This window comes from Anser anser (genome assembly GCF_964211835.1).
Source record: "Anser anser genome assembly, chromosome: 24".
Classification (NCBI taxonomy): domain Eukaryota; kingdom Metazoa; phylum Chordata; class Aves; order Anseriformes; family Anatidae; genus Anser; species Anser anser.
The window spans coordinates 3084839-3107849 of record NC_139745.1 but is presented as its reverse complement, the minus strand read 5'-3'; the positions used below and the strand labels follow the sequence as shown (position 1 = coordinate 3107849).

The following is a 23011-nucleotide window of genomic DNA, read 5'->3' as shown; positions in this document are numbered from 1 at the left end:
AGGGATGCGTCGCTCAACAGGGCGGGTGAGTGTTTTGCAAAATGCTTTGGGGTCTGCAAGTGAAAACAGTGGTGTTCAAGACAACAAATACCTTATCCAGAGCTTAGAGACATTGTGGCTTTCAGAATCGGGATCCTATCCCCTGTGAGATGTTTGGGCTTCATTCAGGCTGGAAATAATCTCCCCATGCATGCATGGAGCAGCTCAGCCCCTGTGAGCAGAGGGGGCCTGGGGACAGCCTTGGTCCCGGCAGCCCCTACACCCTGCGGGTGCCTGCAGCCCCACCGTATGGGGCCCCCAGGGCTGTGTGGAGGTGTGCCCGGGGATGCATCCACTCTGCACAGCCCTTGCAGCCCTGGGGCACGTCTGTCACTGCTGTTGTGCCTCTGTTTGTCACTGCAATACGGTGTGGGACACAGCAGGGCCAGCTCGCCGGGGCTGCCAGACATTCCCGTGGGCACGTCAAACACGCTGTGGAAATGGCAGCATAAGGACATCATCCCAATAATTCCCTATTTTTGCGTCAGCCAATGCTCCTAAAGGCAAATTGCTCTGCTGGGGTTGTTTTCTTGCCTGTTTAGGCCACAGGGCAAGGTCTGTGTCTGTGTGTGCATCCCATGGTTGCTGCAAAGTGTGCAGCACCTTCCTGGGTCCTGCCGTGGAAAGGACGGCCCAAGCTTTGTCGTTGAGCAGGCTTTGCTCGCTACGGTGCTGCTGCTGAAAACGGGAGAAGAAACACCCTCAACTGGCCAAAGCCAATTATTTTTATTAGGACAAAGGCAAAAAAAAAAGCACCACCTTTACTCATTCTGCATGTGTACGTGCGCGCTTTAAATTGTAGCGGTCACACCATCGAGTGGAACTTAATTATCTTCCCGGGAAGCTGGGATTACTTAGTGCGTCTCACGAAGAGAAGCACTTCATGCCGTGCCCTGAATGCGGCCGCGGCGAGGAGGTTTTGTTGGAGCCAGCACCACCATCCCCATGAGCAGCCTGGACCACGGGGCGACGGGCACCCAGCTCCAGTAAGGGCTCTGTGGCCCCGAGGAAGGCTGCTGATGCTTTTCGAAGAGACGTTTGCTCTCTGTCGGTGAGGTATTTGCACGTTGTTGAGGTAGCAGGGAAGAGGCTCTTGTTTAAAGTCTTGGAGTGAGAGGAGGTGAGGAGGTCCTGGTGACCCTGCCCCTGAGAGGCTGCTGATGCTCGTAGGTGAAGCGTCGTGATGCTGAAGCCCTTTGAAGCGCTCAAACCTTAGTGTAATTTAAAATTTCATGAATTTCCCCTGAAGAACCTTCCCAAAGCAGAGTTTATCCAGAAGAAAAATTTGGTGCCTGCACGCAAAGCCTGAGAGATGAGACCAATTTTAGAGCCACCAGCTCCCACAAAGAGCCCTCGCCACGCAGCAGTAGCTTTGTGTCTTAGCAGCACAGCTCCAAAATCGGTCATTTTAAGCCAAGCCAGGCTGTTTTGTGACTCATTCTGTTTTTTCTGCATGGCCCAGAGCTTGAACAGGTAAAAAATGAGATCTGACCACCTGGAGCCCAGGAGATCTCCGTGGGGAACAGACTTAGGGCAGCTTTCCCATCCTGGGCTGAGGGTTTTGGGGCGCAGGTTTCAGGGAACCCAACCAAACCCAGGTCACTGCCAGCTGCTACGGGCTGCTGGTGGCTGCTCCGTGCTGGGACGGATCCTGCCCTGTGCTGCTGCTGGGAGCAGAGGATTCACTGCCTGGGCAAGGAGAGCACCAGCACAGAGCTGCTCCGTTCTCAGGTCCGTATTTTATTCTGTGCTCCAATTTGCACGAAAAACTGAGAAACCTGTTATGCAAATGAGACTTTTTTTTTAGTTGTGTTTTTGCTGCTTTCTTAATTTTGCTTTTCCATCCTGGTGCAGTCAGGAGTCATCTTCATGGCAACAACCGAGGCCCATCTGAGGGCAGGCTTCTGTTCTGCAGGCAAACCGATGGCAATCAAGTGGGGAGCAAGAGGGGAAAGCAAACCCTTCTGTGCCCTTCCCCAGTCCCGTGAGGTGGCCACGGGGGGAGCAGCCAGGAGAGGAGAAAGGTAGGCTCCGGCCCCTGGCATTTCTTGTTGATGGTGTTTGGCAAATGACTTTGTCTCTGTCCCTCCTTCTGCCTTGAAGGAGGTGGGAAGGGCTGTCGGGGCACTGTGGGAAACCCAGAGACCACCTGCCCCAAACGTGGTCGGGAGGGTTGCTGCAGGAGCATCCAGGAGGTGCACAGAAGGGTTGGCGTACAAATAATGCATCATTTTGGCTGTGGGTGACAGGAGATACGCCGTTTCAGAGGGGTGTACGGGGAAGTTTCTGCCTTGGAGATGGCCATTTTGAGCTTGAAATGGGGGGGGATTTAGCCCTGCTTCCAGCTGCAGGGTTTGTGCCAAGCAGTTCTCATAGCGAGGGGTGTCCCAGGGAAGCCCATCAGCCCTGCTTGTTCTGACCTGGGGCTGAAGCAGGAGAGAGCATCTTCAACCCCCTGTGCCTGGGGGTGGGTGTGAGCCTCCATCCTCCTGGCTGCCCCTTGCAGTAAAGCTTTTCTTTGCTTCAGAGCTGCAAAATTCTTCTCTCTCCATCCCAAGGGAAGGCTGCAGAGACTGTTAGGATTTATGCTAAACAGGCAATTAGCTGCCAGCTGTGCCTGAGCAAGGCTGGTGCAGCAGCCCTGCCTGGGTGAGGCACCAAAACCCAGGTGGGTGGCTGGGGAACACTGCAGGATTGCCTCGGAGAGGCTGCCCTGGCTCCTGTCCTGGTGCAGGGTGGCTTGGCCAGCACCTTCCTGCTGCACTGCGATGCCGCACGGGTTCAGCATTGCTTCAGCCAGGTCCTGCTTGGTGGGACAGGGGGGTCCCGAAGGCAACATCCCCTGGTAGTGTCTGCAGAGGCAGCTTAATCCACCCTAAAGGCCCCCCCGTGCTTTGGGGCAGGTTTTGCACCTCTGGTGTCGTTTAAACTGGGATTGCAGAGGGAGAGGTTTGGTGTTCCTGGCACGCTGGCTGACGTCCACATCTGGAGCCCTGGCGTGGCATTGGCTGCATGGCCACAACCAGACCCCGAACTTGCAGGAAGAGCCACGGCTTCATCGTGCTGTGTTAACGTGGAAACCCTCCCCAAGGCGTGAGTGCATCCCCCGGGAAGCATTTCAGCAGTCCTGTGGACTGTCTCCATCCAGCGCTGCTCTGGAAGGCCACCAGTGTTCTCACGTCCCTGCTGGCACGACTCAGGCCACGGAGCTGGTGCGAGCGTGTGGTTTGCTCCCGTTCTTGCAAGCTGGCAGTAGTTCTAGCTCCAATTATTGTTGCACAGTCAGATGTGGTTGAAATTGTAATAAAACTGTGAGCAGATATCGGTGAAACCTCTCACGTCTAGCCAGGTGTGCTGCAGAAGTACGCAGGTAGCCTTCCCTGATAACCCAGAGGGGATGAGTGCACGGAGGGGTGCTGGCTTTTCAGGAAAGCTTTTGTTGTTGGAGTTAAACCCTGAGCCCTGCAGTCAGTCTTTCTCCCAGTCCCGCTGCTCACTCCCTGGATCCTGGCAGCCGAGGGCACGTATTTCCCTTTGGGTCAGCACCTTGAGAACCTCCTCTGGAAGGATTTCCCTGACTTTTACAGCGGAGGTGTCCCAAGTGGGCAAAAAACTGCTTGGGCTGGCTCATGCAGGGCTTATGGGTGCCCCATGGCAGAGCCCGGGGTGCATTTCCCCATCCCAGCTCGTGCCCTTCCTGCAGGTACAGCTTCGCCACCGGCTGTGCAGCATCCCCTGAGTGCCTTGCTCCCTGCTGAGAGATCTTAATTACATCTAATTACCCCTGACTTGCTCTTAATTGGTCCCCAATAACACAGCCTGATTAGGGAAGGAGGAGTGTATTCTATCACAGTGGCAACACGTTGAACCTTCTCCCCACCCCCCCGGGTTCACAACAGATTAAATTTTGGTGCAAAATGTTGTGGGTTTGTTTTCCCTATCCACCAGCGGCTGCTCAGAGCATCTCTCTGGTGCAGCCACAGCCTCCTTGGGCTGGTTGTTCCTATTCCAAGCAGTTTATGGGCAAAACAGAGGGGGATGAGGTAGATCTGATGTGCCACACCAGATGTGCCTGGGACTGTGCCAGGTCTGTGACTGCTGAGCACCATCCTGCTCGATCGCCTGTACAATCTTTGTACGATCTCGTGGTTTTTCTCATTTCCTTCCATACCTTGACATAATGGCATGAAATTAAACTACATCAAATTTCAGCTGTCAGGAAGGGGGGAAAAAAAATAATTAATGGCCAAGTCTGTTAGACCGTGGGATAATCTTCCAGGGGAAATGGTGTGAGCTTTACTTCAGCCACTTACATCTGGGCTGGACAGAAACACTAGGAAAAAGAAATACTGGGACAAATGCTGTGAATACAAGGGTACCTGATGGAAGAAAGGGGCTTTTTCTACTGGAGGATGGCTGACCTTGACTTGCTTCGTGTATATCCTGAGCAGTGAGGGCACACGCATGGCTCTGGTGTGGGGCTCTTGGCCCTGCTGCTGTGGGAAATCCTCTTCTAACAAGGGGCTTCTCTGTAATGAGGAGCTGAGATTTCCTAGGCGCTCAGGTACCACAGTGCTTAAAAAAAAGCAAACTGATTAGGTCTGTCAGCTTTCCCGCAAGTTAACTAGGCTTGGTAGGATTCAGCCTTTATTTTTATTGAAAATCAACGGTTAGAAATTGAAGCCCGTTTTTAGTGGCTGACATTTATTGCTGCAGTAATGTATAGAAGCTCTCAGCCTCTCTTGCTCTCGAGCCATGCAAATGTGGTTCTTGCGTTGCTCCGTGGAGCTGAGGTGGATGTAGCAGGGCTGGAAGAGCTTTACCCTGTTATGAGGGGCATCCAAACTCCTCCTGTGTTTTCTCTGGGGTGTTCCTGAATGTTCCTGCCCACGATGTGTCCAGTGAGACCAGCTCCTCTTCCATCTAGGCTGGGAATGATTCAGACCCAGCCAAATGCTGCTGCAGAGCAGACCAGCAGGTTTTGCTGCTGTTAAGACCCCTGCTGCCCTTCTAATCCTACTGATTTCCCAGAACTATTTCTCTGCATTTGGGTGTTTATCAGGATTTAGTGGCTATTGAGTCTTAAATATTTAAACAGCAGCACGTGTTCCCATTTCAGCAGCTTGCTCTTTGGAACGGGTATGCCCTGAGATTTGTTTTGACTCCAGGACCCCAAAATACCTGAGCGGTTCCCAAGGCATTTGAGCATCCAGATGCAGGGATCTGTGCAGAGCTCTGACCCCAGGCCAGGGATGGGCGTGGGGTTCTCGGGTCTCATTCTGCCCCGTGAGCACCTCCATGGATGTCCTCAGCCCAGGCCATGGCATTTGGGAGAAGCTCCTCTTCCATCTCCAGGTTTCCTATTGCTCTCCCTCTCTCCTCCAGACACCTCTCGCTGCTGCTTTGCAGAAAAGGACTTGAGGCTTCAGTGCCTGCGAGGCTGGGATGCTCTGGGGACAAATATAATAAATCCCTTCTGGCAAGGTTATGTTGCTTCCCAACCAAAAAAGCTCGGAGCAAAGCAAACTGATGTTTATCCAAGGTGTTGGTCTCATCCTCCTCCCTGCACCTTCATCTCCTGCTCAGGTACATGCAGTTTTGCTCCCAGTTTACACCAGTGCTCAGACACACTGCGTGACCAGCATTACCTGAGCAAAAAACAACTTCAACAAGCACGCATGTGCTGCTAGGAGACCCTCATGTCGGGCCATCACGGAGAGGATGGGTGATGCTGGCAGTCAGCAACAGCAGTGCGAAACCCGCTTCCAGTAAGGGTGATGAGTGTTAATAGTACCTGAAATCAATAGAAGCACCAACAGATCCATTTTTAACAAGCTGTCTGGAGAAGGTGAATGCAATATCCAGAGATTAATAAAGCACGTAAATGTGTTCTTCAAAGAAGTGGTAGTGGAAGGAAGCCGTGTTAACAAGAAAGCTGGTACAAGGCCAGTTTGGGTAGGGGGGAGAGCTTCCCAGGCGGGAAAAAAAAAGAAAAAGGTGGTGAAACTGAGGTCAGCAAACTCCCCAAACATATCTAGGCTTAGGATCAGAAAAATCCTTTCAATATTCTTAGGAGAAAGCTTGTGAGGACTTGGGAGCTATGAGGAATGGATGACATCCGTAGCAATGTAAAGGTGATGGGAATTAAGAGCATACATCTTGCACCAGGGTGAGTAATGTGCTTTGTCCAGCCTGAGTGAGGCATGGAGCAGGTGGGTGCTGGGACATCTGCTCACTCCTGACCAGTAAGAACATCTCAGCCCTGAGATATATATATATATATATATAAAAACATATATGTTAGCTTTTGGAGCACTAGCAGCAACGGCCATCCTTGGTCTGACCTCACTGCATGTGTGCCCTGTGTTAGTCCCTGCTCTTCTGCCCCTGGGCTCCTCCAAATGCTTTGCAAATGTGCGTTTATGTTATTTTAATGTTAATGCGAGGTCTGTTCAAAATTCCAACGTGAACCCCAGGCAGGCAGCTTTGTAGATTTTAAGGTGCAATCAGGCTCCTGCTCCTTGGAGTCAGCCCAAGAGCACAGGACCCCAATGTACCTTGGTGACTACGTAGATAAGAGCAGAACGTGGAGACGGAAGCCAGGAGGCACGAGGCTCTGAAGAAATGGTTGGTGCTTGGTGTTGTTTCAAGACAGCAAGGAAATTCTGCTGTCAGCTCCTTGCCCTTGGGAATCCTCTGTTATCTCCACAGTTTTCATGTATTGGTGTCATCAGGCTTGTAGGGGAGAGGGAGCTGATTTGATTAAGAGGCATCTCTTAGCCTCCCCTTGTCAGGCTTTGAGCAAATCAGGAGCTCAAATCAAGTTTATCCGGCAGTGAGGGCACAGAAAATGTTCTCCATCATAGAAGACTTCATCTGGTCTTTTAGCATTTCCTCCTCTTTTCCCAATTCCTTTTCATTTCTTAATACTGAGAACCTTTTCTTGGTACTGATATTTAACATGCCATTCCCACCAAGGGAGAGTCAATTTTCCTTCCAGCTCCATTATAAAAGCTTGTAATAAAAACTGAAAGGGCTGGATGATAGGGCTAGTTAGTAGGGTTTAATTAATTAGATATGGGAAGATGAGTCTAGGGGCTTTCTTAATGCAGTTTAGTTTTATGGATTGTTATTGCAGAGCTTTTCTCATTGATCAGGAGAGATGCTCTTCAATGTGTGCTCCGGAGGGGCTGACACACCAGGCACTAGGGCCAGGATGCTCGTGACGGGTTTTCTGGCACTGTCTGATAAATACATGAAGGAGCAGGGCTAGCAGATCTGTGAATGCTAAATGATTGCATTACGTCTTCTGTTGTGTCTGAAGATGACGGGTGATAATGAAATTTCTGGTACTGGAAACCAAAATAATCTGAGATGGTTGTGGGCGTGAGAAAACCAGGCCTGGGGGAAAGCAAGACAGCAGAAGAAAGGAGGTGACAAATCCTGGTGTCTTAGATGAACCCTGAGCCGGTGCCTGAGATGGTAATATGTCCTGGAAAGCTACCAGAAATGAGTTAAGGAAATGAACAGCAGGAAGAAGACGTGGCTTTGTGGGAGCTTTGCCAGATCTTGCCCCAGCTGAGAGGGATCCACTGGAGCCAGCAGCGCTATGGCCGTGGGCACGGGGCGTGGGTGGACCTGGCCTGTGACATCCGCCGTGTGGGCTGGTGGCTGCGAGTGACACAGCCCTGCCGGGAAAAGGCCAAGTGGCTGCTTAAAATGCAATCAGAAATCTGTGGCTGCGGATAATAAGGGTAAAACCATTTCTGGGCGGGTTCTGCTGCTCTGACGTTGAGCAGCTCCTCCAGCAGCTCCTTGGCTGCTTCTGGTTCATGTGCTACGGGAGCCTGATCCCCCCCCAGGACCTCCTGACACTTTCCCTCAGCCCCATCTACTAATGGCTCCCAAAGACCTGCTGCAGGCAATAGCAACAAGGAGAGACGAGGCAGAGCAGCCGTGTCCCAGCATCCAGCTGCCGAGGTAGGAACTGGGACACCTTCCTTCCTGCGCAGAGATAAAGCTTTTGTTCTGCGCTGTTATTGCGGGAGATCACAGTGAAGCTGGGCGACAAGCTCTTGTGCTGATTCCTGCTCTCAGAATAACTTCAGTGCTGGCTGCTTTCATCTTGCAGAAATACATCCTGCTCTAAGGGCTCCCTCTGTCCTCCTCTGCAAGCACAGAGGTTGCAAAAGGTGCTCCTCATCCTCACAAATACTCTATAATTACTGTGTATATGCATATGATGGAGACACAGTCTCCACCATATAAACCCTTTAGCAGCCCATATGCAAAACCTTTCCCTCTGACTGCCTTGAGTCAACAAAACAGATTTTGGTCTAGGATTCAGACCACTTTCAAAGCCTCAGGGATGGTGCTGTACTGCAAAATCCTGTTTGGGAAGCCTTTTTCAACAGCCTTGATGTAATGGCCACAGGAGGACAAATATTTCCTTCAGCCTTTCAAATGGTCTCTCTAGGTCAGGGCAGAACCATGTTTGAGCTCAGAGCTCTTGTCATTCCTGTGCCTGGCTGGTTGCTCTATTATTGAAGTTTCAAGCTTTCTCGTTCAGCAGCTTTAACCAAATTTGCTCAGAAAATTAGAAAATTGCTATGTATATATCCAACCCACTTCTCTTGTCAATTCTCATTCAGTGCCAGAGATCAGAGGGATATTCAGGTAAGAGCATCTGGTAATTGCCCTCCAAGACATCCGGGTCCCAAAGGCACCCTTGAAGGGAACAGATTTTCGCTGTGGGGAAGGGGGGGTCATCAGCAAATGCGGTTGCTTGGAGGTCAGAGTGGATGCTTGGGAAAGGCACGGCGCGGAGAGGCTCCAACTCGCCTCGGTGTGAGCTGCTCAGGCTGGGGGAGATGCTGCATGGTGTGAACCTCCTGCCCCTTTCCTCCAGGGGGGGCTGCAAAAGCGGTGGGTGCTCGAATTAGGAGCGTGCGAATGCCGAGGTGCTGCTTGTTTCTGGGGCGGCTGCTTCTGATAGCTGCCACCTCTGGAGCACAGTGTTTGGGTTGTGCTTGGTGCCTTCTTTTTGGGGTCTGCCACGGCCCTGGACCCCAAAACTGGGGACTGAAGTCTCCCGATCGCACCCTCTTGATGCATGTGCCCTAGGAGCTCCACCTGCTCCTGCACAAACTGTTTTGGGAGGTCTGTGAGGAGCAGGCTGTGGCACAGGGATCTCATCGGCTCTATTACTGGACGTTCAGAGCAGCAGAGAACTGCAAATCTCTGATGCAAGCAGGAGTCCTGAGCTTGTTCTGCCTCTGCCCCCCATGGTTTTCTGGCAGATGGGGAGGTCGGGGGTTAGGACAGAGCTGTCTCCTAACCCCTGGCCGTCCTCATCTGCCTGTGTGACTTCTGCAGTAGTTTTGGCAGGGTGAAGCTGCAGGGATGCGCGGCTTCTGCCCACAGGAATAAATGCAGCCACAGGGGCATTTGGCTCAGGGTGACAAAAGCTTGGCCAAACTCAGCTTTTGCTTTTTTTTTGGGTGATGCTGCTTGTGGTGACCCCAAAAGGCACATGGGGCCCCAGCAGACAGGTGCACCAGAGCCCCATACAGGGGGCTGGGGCTGGCTCCTGGGAGCGGCCCCAAAGGCAATTGCTGCTCCTGGCTGGGGGAGACGCGAGAAAATCATTAGAAATATGCTTGTGCCACATATGCTTTATTTTGAGGAGTAGACAATAACCCTGCATCCCCAAAAGAAATATTGAATTTTAAGGGAGATGCAAACAAGTGCAAATGAAAAATGTCTCTGATCATAAAGAAAGCATTTGCTAACATTAAAATGGAATGCATTACTGTCCAGGTTGGAGACAGAAATGTCAGCAGAGCTATGAAAAGGGAGGCTGACTACTTAGGTGACCAGATACATTTATTGTTTTCTTTCCATTAATGCCAGTGGCGGTATTAGAGGAAAAAAATCCAGTTGCCTGACAACAATTTAGAAGTGAATTAAATCCAGTTCTTGCAGAGATCTCCTTAGCTTGTGTTTCAGCAGGAACGGAGGCTTGAATGGACTCACATCCAGAGCGACAGGGATGGGGAGAGAGGAATTAATTTTTCTGAGCAGAAATAATATAGATAATGTCATAATAATCATTAAAAGGACAAGTGGAATTGGTCTGGCCCTTGAAGCAATCAATATGGCCCATTATCCAGTTGATTTGGCATTTGATGGGAACGGCTCGTTATTGTATTGGATGTGCCTGCGTTTCACATCATCGCCGAATTTGGAGCCAGAGGTGTATTAATATATGTGCATTTGCAAGGGGTTTGTGGCAGGCTTGTGTTTAGGAAAGCATTTACATGGTTGATCTGAAGGCACGCGTGCTTGAGCATCCTGCAGGATGCATTTCAATGCCTCTGAAGGCACCAGTGGAGACTGACCACACCGACCTCATCCACAGCCTGTTGAAGTTAATGAAAAGCATCCAATGACTTTAGTGGGCGTTGGGCCAGGGTCGGCGTGTAGACAAACACACTGCTCGGTGAGATGAGCACCATCTGTAGGTACGTAAAGGCTTGTTGTGCGCTTGTTGGCTGGGGCAGGTGTTCTTGTGAAAAGCTCAGGCCTGTCCGGACTGCAGAAAACTTGTTCGGGGGGAGTTGCCTGCCTTGTTTTACACCTCCATGGAGCTTGGCTAGTGGGGAAGAGAGTGTGGAGAAAGGTCTGAAAGTGTGATGTTTGTTGCGTTGACCATTAGGGCACAGCTCTCTGGCATGATCTCCCTGGGAGGTTGGGAACATGACACCAAAATGAGCTTGGTTTTGTAAGAGCTCTGTGGCAGGTTTCCATGCCGCAGCATCTAAAGCTGCGTCCATTTACCTGGATAAGGACTCGCATCCTTTTTGCAGAACCCCTGGCGTCCTCTCTTCCAACAAGACAGCACAGCCAGAGCTGAAACACCTGGCCTGGTTTGTAAATGCTGCTGCCTGGTGAAAAGCTGGTGCCCCATGTCTTGGTGCATCCATCTCTGGGATGCAGTAGCCCTGCTGTCCGTGGTAGCATGCAAAGCACTGAGGGAGCTCAGCCCCAGATGCGATGGCAGCAGAGGTTTACACTCTTTAGAGACACCAAACTTCCCCCGATTTGCAGACCTGGATGTCAGGTATTATCTTCGGGCTGTGTGATTGGACTTTGCTGTGTTCTGTCCCTTCTGCTTCTGGCGTAGATTGTGGGGGGATGTGGGGGCGTTCTGATGGGGAAAAAGGAGCTGGGGGACCTGGTCCTGGAGCAGATGGAGGGGTGCTCATGCAATAGGTTGTAGGAGCAGAGCTGGCAGCATAACACAGCTTGGAGAGGCAGGATTGAACAGCTCAGGACTTCCAGCCTCTCAAGCTGGATTTGCAGTAGAGCCCTGGCTGCTGTCGCAGCACGGCACTCTTCTGTCGGTCATGAGACAGTTAATTGCCATTTCTCTCCAAGCAGGAGAAATCACAGAGGGAAAAAATAAATAAATAAACCAGTGATTTCAGTCAATTAAACTGAAGCCTACTGGGTCTGTTACTTTGGGATTTTTTATTTATTTTATTTTATATTTTTGTAAATGAGTCTTCCAGGGTCTTCGAGCATTTACCGTGGGGAGTGACAATCACAATCCACTGCCTCGCCTCTCCCCATGCTGCCTCTCCACAGGAGCTCAAGAAATCTTAACATCCCATCAAAAGCTAATTACATTCTGACACACCAATTGGAGACATCAAGAGATGGGGGGGAGAGAGCAGCTTACATAATGGCTTTAAAATTACATGGAGCATGCTGAATATTTGGTGTTATGAAGCCTGGATAGTTTGGAGCAGTGGAGGGAAAAGGGTAATGGGAAGGAGTTATAACGCGATTTGTACTTGAAACCCAGTCCTGGTTGTTGATGCTAGAGCTGGTCCTGTGTCTTGTCTTTTTGATCACTGAAGCCTTTTTGAAGGGAAAGTTGCCCCTGAGTTTCCCATCTTGGGTCTCTTTCTACCCATGGGATCAAGGCCCTACATGAGCAAAGGGGTGGCTGTCATCTCCTCCAGGTCCTGAGAGAGAGAGACAACCCCAAAAGGAATGAGGGGAGAGCAGTGGCAAGGCAAGATGTCCAAGAGCAACCAGGCAGAAGGATCCGTTCAGGGCCGGTCACTGCAAAGCTGCAGACAGGTAAGGGCTGGAAGGGACATTCTGGGATGTGCCCCTACGTAGTCATCCCCTTCTTGTGTCCTTTGTAGGCGCTTGCTCTTGGCCACTGTTGAGGCCTGGTTGAGGTGAAGCGGGTGGTGGTGAGCCTGGAGCTGGAGGCTGTGGTTGTGAGAAGGAGGGAAGTTGGTTTGCTTTGGGTTGTGGGGCCATTTTCTGCTCCGCAGCACTGTGACATGCCAAGAGGTGACAGACTCCCATGGTTGGAGACTTCGCACATCAGCAGTTTCATGGAGCCCCTGGGATAGTGAGTCGCACTGAAGGAAACTTCCGAAATGAAAATATGGCTTGTTTTCCTCAGCCTGGTGGAGAATCCTCACTTCTGGCTCTCAGAGACCTACAAGTCACAGCCATGGACGTGCATCGTGCCGTGGGAGAGCAGCAGTGAGTGACCCAGTGCAGAAGGCTGTGGGGCTGCATCGCTCACCCCACTTTGTCCCGGAGAAGGTGCCGTTCCCCAAATCAAGTCATCAAGACGTGGTTTTCAACCAGCTGCCCTCGTACCGATGTAATTCTTTTTTAATGTTATTGGCCGGGCTCAGGAACATGGCAGGAGGGCTGTGGCTGACCAGGCAGCAAATTAACTGGAATTTCATTATCTGATAATTTATATGATGCCTGTGTTTTTTGGCAAGACGCTTTCATTAATAGAAGATGCCCTCTGTCCGCTGACTATTTACACTATGGTTTCTCAGGGACCCCATGTGAGGCTTCCTTTTTCAGTGACCTTCACAAAAGAGAAGAAATGATGCTCATTTCCCTTGATTTTGATAATGAATTTTGTTCCTTTCTGCTTTGCAAGAACAACTTCTTCTGGGTTTAAAACACTACAGGCTTAAATTTCCTTCTGTTCCGCTGTGAATCAGGATTCACTTCCCTGATGCCACTTGCGTTACAAAGGCTGCTAGGAGCCTAAGAGAAATGCCAGGGGGACCATTTTTGGGGGGATTTGGTGGCCTCAAACTGCAGGACAAGTGCAGGGCCAGGGGTTACACACTGGCCAGGGGTTAAACACCAGCCAGCAGTGGGAGAATGAGAGGAGCAATGGCCAGCAGCTCAGCTTCTTGTGTGGCAGCCTTCATAGGTGCTGCTGGGTCCCCTGAGTGCAGGCACGGTGACACCACTGCTGTCACCTCTCCCTGGTTCCAGCACGTGCCCTGACCCATGGCAATAGAAGGCAGAGCAGGATGTCACCTGCCGTGTCCGTCCCATGAGGAGGATGGCACCTGGCAGGGTCTGGTGAGGACAAAGCCATCCTCATGGGTGTGTTGTCCTCAAGGTCTCCGGTGCCTGCTTTTGATGTCAGCTAGCCTGCTTTAGGCCATTTGGGCTATCTCTGTCCTCTGGTGGGGACAGTGACACTTGCAGAGAGCCCTGTTGGCTCCTCGGGATGCTGGAGACTAAGCTTCTTAGAGGTTTTTCTTAGCTGAGGAAAACGCAGGCTCATTAAATCCACCTCTAAGCCCCGGCGACATGGAGAGGTGACACCAGTGACGTGACCCTCACAAGGCCAGCAGGAGAGCAGCCTCCAGGGGGACAGGCTGGTGCCTTGCTCTGTGCGAGGGGACAGCTCGCAGCCTGCTGGTGCCTGGAGGCAGGGGCTGTGCCCAGGGGACAGACACCTCTCACCCGGACAGCCCGGGGAAAAGCTTCCCTGCAGGGATGGGAGCTGGTGGGAACCCACCTGCAGCCTCCTGCCAAGGGGCTGGAAGGGGTGGCAACGTGGTGGCAGTGTGACCCCAGCAGGCTTGGGTCCATCGCCAGGTGCCAAAAATTCCCAGGCCTGCTGCAATCCCCTGCAGCACCGTGGGCACAGCACCGCTGCCTCTGGGTGTCAGCAGCTCCTTCATTTACCCAAGGCAGATGGCCAGCCTAGCCTGGAGAGGGCTTCCTGGCAAAGTTTGCAGTTTGCAGCCCTTAAGGCACAGACCATACCCCAGGTACCTCTGGAGAATATTATCCCAGCCTTCTGTGTCCTGTTCTCCCCACCTTGGGGTACTCGTAGGCAGGGGCTCTGCTGCTCAGCAGCTTCCCTGCTTCTCATCAGGCGGATGCTCTGGTTTGGCTGGGAATTAATCTGCTGTCACTAGCAAAGGGCAAGGCCTCCACGGAGTGACAGCCAGGGACAAGCTGTTCCCCTTCCTGTCCTCCCCCTCTGATTGATTTGCAGAGCAGCATCAGTGAGTGGAGTATCTCCATTTCCTAGTGCTCGAGGGCTGCAATGAAAGCCTCTCCCGGAGAGATAAGGGTGCTCCAGAGCACCACGGAATCAGCGGTGCCAACTGGCATATGACATGGGAATGAGGGCTGGAGAGCCAGCCGAGCCACTTTGCTGTGCTGCTAGTGCTCCTCTGGGACCTCTCATGGTCTCAGGAGGGCCACATCCCCTGGGGACAGTGCTGCGTGGTGTCTCAGCCCCGTTGTGCTGCAGGATGCGGCTCCCTGCTGCCAGCACAGGTTTTCTGCCCTTTTAATTTGAGCTGAGAGGAGGGAGGGTGTGAGTGGAAGGGAAAGAAGAGGCAAAGCTCAGTTTGTGGTCCTGTAATTAGTGGTCCCGGTTTCAGAGGATGGTGGGGAGCAGTTGGGGCTGTTACAGGTCCTGGTCCTATCTGATCTGCCTTGCTGCTTTGGCCTCTTTGAAGGACGGTGTCCCAAAACCAAAGATGCTGCACTGTGTTAGCTGGGTGCCAATTGTACCACGTCCCTGCATCAGCTCGGGGAAAAGCCCTGCCTGGGCAGACCGAGCTCTCCTCGGTGCCAGCACTGGGGCTGGGCTGGTATTTACTGGGAAAATCTAAACCGGGGCTCAGCTTGGTGTTCTGGAGCAGTATGAACTGGACTCAGTAAACGGATAGGGACTTTGTCTTAATCTGGGGGTCAGTAATAACTAGAATTTGTATGTATTAATATCACGTGCTCCGTGGGTCACTGACTCCATCCTGGTGCACTCTGCTTCTCTGCAGCACCCATCACTTTGAATTCAGTAACACCAACAAAAAAAGGGAGGGCTAAGCCCAAGCTGAAACCCAGCAATTCATAATAATATATTTTTGCCCTGAGCAGCTGGAGAATGGTCCTAAGCAAGGGCTCTTCGGTATCTCTGGAAGGATTTGTCTCCAGGTCCTAGCCTCGGTCCCCGTCCACCAAAGCCCTTTCTGCCCCTGCTGCTCCCCGTGGTGCAGGGCGAGCTGGTGGGTGCTTCCTGGGCACACAGTGGGTTGCTTCAGTCCTGATGGGGACGGAGGGACTCCTGCAGGGTGAATGAGATGAGCTGAATTTCTATTTTTAAATATGAGGAGGCAAGCTGGAAAAGGACTGAAGAAATGGATAGAGGAGAGTGCGAGGGGGAAGGATGGATGGGTGGTTGGGACTGGGTGCTGGGAGCAAGGACCAGGAGTGGAGGGAGGGAGGGAGAGATGCTGGTGGTGCCAGGACACAGGTTTTACTCCTAAGGGAAGGATTTTCCATGGTCTCTGCAGGCAACAGTGGGGTTTTCTGTGATCTGGGTGAGCAGAGACCGGGGTTTTTAGTGCCCCAGAGCTGGTAGGAGGGCTGGCTGGGCTCAGAAGGTGCTCGCTGCTCATCCCAACCCATGAGGCTCCCTGTGTAGCCAGCTGCCAGTAGCCCGGGTACCAAATTGGCTTTTCATCTATGGCCAGTGATCCTGGAGGTGTGCAACGCTTTATTGTGGGCTCTGCAGGAGGGGCTGGGGTACATGCTGTGCTCACCTATGTTCTCCAGCTAATTAAAAGAACTGGAGCTGCTTTGTGGTGTGAAAAGCCCTGGAGTGACTCCAGGGCCCCCATTCACAGGTCTGGGATGGGACACAGAGCTGGCACGGGGTGGCTGGGGACAGAGACAAAAGGCTCTGTAAGAGCAGAGCTTGTGGCACAGCAGAGATCCTGCAAACAGCCGCCCTCCTCCTCCGAGCAAGGTTTGTTGCTACCTGCATCCTCTCTGCCTGCCTGCTGCATGCCTGGAATACAGATGGAGACCATCCCTCCCTGCTGCAGGGAGTCCAGGGCCAGCTGACACCAGGATTTGCAACCACGTCAAGCAAGGCCAGGAGACTTATGAGTATCTCCTGCCCCAAGCCAGGATGATTTGTCTTCTCAGGCCCAGCAGAGAGGGTGAGAGCTGTTTTTCCTGCTTTCCCATTGCAGAAGGGCTGTACCACAGCATGGGGTGTGTGGCTGTGGTGGGGATGTTGCTTGTGTTGGCATGGAAAGGTGCAGAGGTCCAGGGAATGGGCAGGGACGTCACCATGGGATTTATTTTAGGGCCCATCTGCACTGTGCACTGCAGTCTCATCCTGAGATATCGCCTTGGTTTCAGCAGCAAGGTCTGTGGCCAGGCTGAGCCCAGCACCTCCAAAAGCTGGCCCTCAGCACCCCGTCACCATGGGTGGTGACTTCTAGCGAGGTGCCCGTGCAGCAGCACAGCACGAGTCCTGACGGTTTGAAAGGGCTTTAACCATCTTTGATGTCAGCAGGGGGTTAGATGTTGAGATCTGGGCTTTATCTCTTCATCCCGAAGTGTTCCTGTCTGTAAAACGGGTATTTGTGCTATTGTGTCCTGAACATTTGGAAGGAGAAGCAGCTGTATGAAGGCACTGGGAAAATGGAGACATCAGGGCATATCCATTAATTTAATTGCAAAAAATCCTAACGAAATGGGGAATAACAACTTTTGCATCAGCCACCTGCATTTTTGCAGGCAGCAGTTTGATCCCGGGTGATGCCCCAGCTCTGTGGGAGGGCAGCCCGTGTCAATGCGAGGAGCATGGCTGTGCTGTCTAGGACTAAGCATGGTAGCCTGGGTTTCACTTTTTCTTTCTTTCTGTCTTTGAGATTTGCATTTGTTTGGCCAGACCATAAGGGCCTGGATAGTGTTTGATGGTAAATAGCATGGCTGAAGGACTTGGATGGGATTTGGGATTTTGCAGGACACCTGGAAAGGCAGGGAAAGCTGCCCCATCCATGAGATGTGTCATTCTGCAGCTCAGGGATGCACCTCTTAAGGAGAACAAGATTGTAATGACAAGCCCATGGATGCATCCTGATCCTTCGCTAAAATACAGGCTGAGCAGGCTTGCATCAGCTGCAGGGGCTGAAGGCATGGCGTCCCTTGCAGGGTGCTTGCTTTTGGCAAGGTGTATGAGGAACCCTTGCACCTAAGGGGGAGAGGCTGTGGGCTGTCAGCCCACACAGGCACAGCCCTGCTGCAAGGCGGGCAGGAGGGAGCAGTGCACCGGAGGAGCAATTTAAAGAGGAAAGTGCCCGAAGATTTCACTGTACAAGGAGTTTTTTCCAGCTTGTTTGGGCAATTATTTCAGGCACCACAGAAGTCAAGCTTGCCCGTCTGCAGTTGTGTTTCCTTGGTGTGAAATTTGAGTCCGTGCACATTTGACTAGAGGGCTTTAGCAGCAAGGAAAGATCCTGATTTTTGCAGAAATCAGATTGCATTTATGAAGCATTGGCACTTGTGGAAAATTAGTTTGTCAACTCTGTAAACATGTATGTCTAGGATGGTGACATGAATTAATCTAAATCCAAATGCAGGGATGTGATGCGGGGAAAGCAGATGCCGAAATGGAGAAATGACCAAAGACGTTAACATCCTGACCACGACAGAGATGGAAATTCTGCTATGACATTAATATTTTGCCATTAGCCTGAAACATTTCAATAACTGGAGAATCAGCCCCCCAGATTTGCGGGGTTTTACAGTCTGCTTGGCCTGCACAGCACAGGTTGATTTTTCTGAGAAGATGAAGGGGAGAACTGCCAGCAATTCTCTCCCTCTGAGTTACGAGTGGCAAATTACCGACAATCAGCACAGAAAGTTTTCCAGCACAACTGATTATGTTGTGGGGCTCGGGACTGGAACCATACGGGTGATTTGGAGAGAGCTGGAAATTGCTCATGATCTCATAGTGTCAGGTGTCTCATCTACAATAAAAAACACAGAAAATACACCCCAGACAATTCCTGTCAGATAGCGGGAGTCATCAGCTGGCGAGCTTCCTCAGAATTTGGTATTTTAGGTCAGCCGGGTTTAACTTATTGGAAACTGCAGGCAGATAAATATCAAGGACTTTGAGTCAGAGCTGCGGTGTGCTGAAGACGTTCTGTTGTTCATATGGGGTTTGGGTCAGTCTGTAAATGAATAAATGAAGTGCAGAACCGAGCGAAAACCACTTCCAAAATTTCCCATGAAATTAAAAAGCAAACTGTCAGTTGTTTTCTTTCACCTCCCATGAATATCAAAGGCAGCGAGCGGTGCTGGGGAGCCCAGCGGTGGATTCGGTGCCTGTGCGCACTGTCAGGAGTGTTCCTGCAAAGGGCAGGGCTCGTTTGCAGCAGTTGAAATGGAAATGGAGAGGCTGCACTTTGTTCTGCTCGTCCTGCAGGGCTGGAGATGAGGCACACTGGCAGAAGGGCTGCTGGAAGTGCAGATGCGATCTAGCACTGCATCTCAGCAATTGCAGCTCCTGCTAATTTGTAAACATGAGTATTCGCAGCGCAAACCTGATTTGCGGAACTCTGCTCATCTAATGGGAGAGAAAATGACGATTGTCCGGCCTCAGCACTTTGCCACAGCTGAGCCCATGGCTCCGGAGCTGGAGACCAAACTCTGGTGATCAAAGGCTCGCTGCTGGCTGGTCGCCTCCAAACCACGGCTCCCGCTGGTGCTGGTTCCACTGACGTCATCACGGATGTCCCCAGCAGGGACTCTCTTCCCCAGAATTATTCCAAGCAATTGTTTAGTGAATAATTCCGGATAATGAAAATGCAGAGGGAAGGAATTGGAAAGTTGTTCGGACCAATTCACAAAAGAAAAGAAACGGAGGGATTTATCATGTCAATGGTTTGCCTATGAATTATTCACTTGCTTCACAAAAAAAAAAAAAAAATCTCCTCCCAAACCCCTACCCAGTCCAAGATGAGTTCGCCGGCTTTGCTGTAATGTGCTTTTGATGTGCTGGTTGCTGGCAGTGCACCCCACCAGCTCCCGCGCGTTGCATTGCACATCGCACGCGTGACATGTGAGCCCTGCTGCTGGAGGGGAGGCTGCCCCCGAAGCAGCAAAGGAAAGGCAAGCAGCGGTGCTAAATCCAGGAACGATGCCAGCGAGGCTATAAACAAGTGGAAAGGCTATTAACGGCGTATAACCTGATGCTGCTATACCAATAATGGGAGGAGACTATGCATCAGCAAGGGACATTAGAGCAATGTTTTACTGTCTCCGTGCTCTTAAGCATCCATTTGGCAGCAGGAAGGGAGATGCCATTGAAAGGGGTTGACGGAGGGAGGTAGAAGAAATATGCTGCTGTGAAGGAAGGGAGGTGAAGGAAGGTGGGTGGGAAAGGATGAAGGCTTGTTTGCTGCTGCTCTCTCTGGTTCGTGTGCTCAGGCCGGGCAGAGATGAATTGAGCCTAGGGACTGGACCCTTTGGGAAGAGGAAAGGGCGGCTCCAACCAGCGATGCATGTCAGGGATGTGCCTGTGGTTGTCTTTGTGCTTCCTCCTGCTAGGAGCTAGGAGATGGGTGAGAAGAGAGCCCTGGTGAGCTTTGCTCCAACCTTGGGGCCTGGGAATTCATCAAGGCAGAGGAGGAATGGTGGGGAGCACGTGCTTGTTTCATTCCTGTGTGATTTAAATCCCCATGGATTTGGCTGAACATGCTGTTTAATACCCCATTTAGGTTATCACAGTAAGAGTAGTCCACAGCAAGGGCTTTCAGGGCGTTTGCTAAATTGGTTTAAAACCTCGACTAGAAAGCGGCATAATTTACGGGAAGAGACAAGATCTGACATTTTCATAAAATAACAGTGCTAAAACCAAGCCAAATTCTTAAGGAACTAAGCTTATAAAGCTGAGTTTTCACTGAAGATACATTTTAGACTAAGAAATGAGACTAAAAAATAAAAGCAAAAGCAGATCATCACCTATCACCTTCACTACATTTGTAACTGCACGCCTTTCTTAAGATCTTCTCCAGGTTGGTCTCTGCACTAGCATGGAGCGAGATGTTCCTCCTGCCTCATGCCCCATATAAAGGAATATAGGAAAGGCATAAGGGACAATAAGGCTTTGTTCCTAGGCCCTTAAGTATTCTGGCTGGGGGATTAGAGGAAGCAAAGCCACGGGATGCCCATGAACCTTGTGCCTTCCAGCTAGGATCTAGTGCTCTGTGCTTTTCCTCGGACCAGGCTGCGGAGGAGACGCTTCCCTGCACGAAGAGCAGAGGTGGCTCTGGTGCCGGGATTCCTCCTGCTGAGTGAGTGGAGAGAGACACAATCGCACCCATCATTAATTCAGTGAGCAGGGGAGAGCCACGTGTTGTTTTTGTGAATACAGCAGGCTCTCCTACGTGGTAACAAACAGTGGGAGCGGTGCTGTATTACTCCTCTGTGGCTGTTGCTGGGTGGATCAGACAGTTCACGGAAGGCGAAAATGTTCCCAGGGAAGTGTTGCTTATAAGCAGCTATTGATCTGATGAGGTGTTGCAGAAAATACGTCTGAGGTATCACAGTCGTTTCTGATTTCTCTTTTGATGTTTTCCTGAATGCCCTGTGTTTAGCAGAAGGATCCTGAGCGCACGGGGGAAATGGAGGCTGGGAAATAAGGGTACATTAAAATTCTCGTCCTTTGGTAGGCAATTGAGGCAGCTCAATTTGTCAGTCCCTGGGCTGGCGAAGTTCATCCTTTCTAGTTAAGACCTAAGGGGAAAGGTAAGTGTGTGGAAGCAGCACCAGGATGAGAGGCAGGTCCGTGGAGGAGCCCTGCAGTCACAACCTGGGGTTAAGTGGGCTGGAATCAGCTCTGCTCAGGGAAGAGGAAAAGCTGTTGGCTGTTGCCCCCATTTGCTCTGTCCTATTTAGCAGTAGCCAGGTGTGAATATTTAGAATCTGGGAACAAAACCGCACGACGCCTGCTTTCCGGAACGCTTTTGTTGTGTCACTGAAGGATTGGCCTCAGGTTTGGGTGGGAGAAGAGCTCCTGGGGTAAACCTGCAAGGTTTGTCCCCTCACCTGGGGCTGTGGCTTGGGACAGGAACACCAGAAATGTGCGTTCCCATCCACAAAGAGAGCAAATGGACCCTGAAGGTGAAGGTTGCCTTGACGAGGCTGGAATGGGGACAGAGCAGTGCAAACGAGCCAAGAGCTGCACCTGCAGACAGCTGCGTGTGACGGGGCACCTGGGTTTCGTGTGTGAGGGAGATTACAGCTCCGCTGGCAAAAGGTGCGTGGGGAGATCTTGTGCTTCGATTTCCCATGCCAGGAGAACCTGAGCAGGGTGGGATCGGTGTTAGAAGGGAAGTGAATTCAGTGGGGTAAAGACTGAAGTAATCGTGTGGAGGGTTTGTGTGCATGCACGCACAGGCATGCCTGGAGAGACCTTACAAGGTGAGAAATAACACCACGTGTCCTTTATTTGGGATTATGTCAGGGATTGGTGTGTTTGGCTCATGCAGGGGAGGGTGCTGTGCACAGGGTTACGCTCACAGCAAGGGATAAGTGCCTGAAGGGTGAGCTGGCTTCCCTGGGAGCCCCGTTCTCTCCAACTGTTTTGCCATGGCAGCCTACGCAGCCTTTTATAGGTCCTGTTAAAGCCAGCTGTTTGTGAAGGGATTGATTTTAGAGGGGCACAGAGTTAATTCTTTCCCCAAATGGGAGACTGAGTGTGCATAAAGCAGACTCCATCTCTCTTCCCTCCACCCCTCCAGATAGGTGAGCCTGAGTATTTCGTGCCTTATCCTTGCAGATCTGGAAACCCTTATGGAGATTACAGTGGAGATGGAGACTATATTCTGCCTGCATGTAGATTCAAGGATAAAACGACAGATGTCTTTCATTAAACATCTCCGGAACGAGCTGTTCAGGAGGCAATATGTATTCAGATGCTATCAATATTTCATAAAGCTGTAATAGATGTTATCATAGATCCTCCATCCAATATTTATTGCTCCATAATCACTGATACATTGCACTGGGGCTCTCCATCCCTCCTTTCCTTCCTTGTCCCCCCCCAGGACGTGCACCCAGGTACATGGCATTTAAATGAAGTGCAAACCTAGTGCCACAGTAAATTTGAAGGAGTTTGAAGTTGTTTGTTACTTCAGGCACTTTCGGGCCCGATGATAATGAAACAAATCTGTTTGCAGAAGGCGTTTTTATGGAAGGGTTTCAAAGTGAGTTGGCTCAGTGTAAATCTCTGGGTTGAGGCCATTAGAAAGCATTTAAGCTGCAGCAAGGCAGCAGGCTGTGTCTCCAAGTCTGTGGGTGTTGGAAAGCAAAGGCCTAAAATTAGCAGTGTGGAAACTATGAATGCTCTAGGAAGTTTTCTGCTAGGTCAACACTGGTAGGAGAGGTCTGAGTATGGCCAGAGCCGGACCCTGCCATCCCGACCCCACCACCATCCATCCTATTGAGCTTTCTGAGCAACCTTGGTGCTTCCAGGGGAGTTGTGTAGGGAAAGGATTGGATCAGAAAGATTTATAGTTGGGATTTTCAAAGGAGCCTAATGGATGAAATTTTATAGCCTGTGTCACTCAGGAGGTTGGACCCTGGTCATAGTAATCCTTTCTGCCCTCAAAGCCCATCCATCTAAGGGAGGCCAGCTGTCACCTACTATGCTATTCCTAAGTTGGTCAAACTTCTAAAAAGCTTTTGGCTTTGTAACACAGGACATGCTAATGGATAAAGAGGAGCCATCCAACGTCAACATGGTGCACATTAGATGGCTGGGGTTTTTAACTGGTTTCTAAATGGAGTCCTAAAA

General features: G+C 51.1%; 1 long non-coding RNA gene across 5 annotated transcripts in view; it reads left to right on the top strand.

Annotated features, from left to right (window-relative positions):
• LOC310885961 overlaps positions 1–23011 on the top strand; it is a 51658-nt gene that overhangs the window by 4651 nt on the left and 23996 nt on the right. For 2 of the 5 annotated variants that reach the window (XR_014575046.1, XR_014575047.1), the window contains exons 2-3: positions 12069–12189; positions 12527–12733. This is a non-coding gene — a long non-coding RNA (uncharacterized lncRNA). Of the gene's footprint in view, positions 1–1893; positions 2064–12068; positions 12190–12526; positions 13679–17786; positions 18264–23011 lie in introns of those variants that run through there. The other 3 variants (XR_014575048.1, XR_014575049.1, XR_014575050.1) reach the window with 3 other exon arrangements.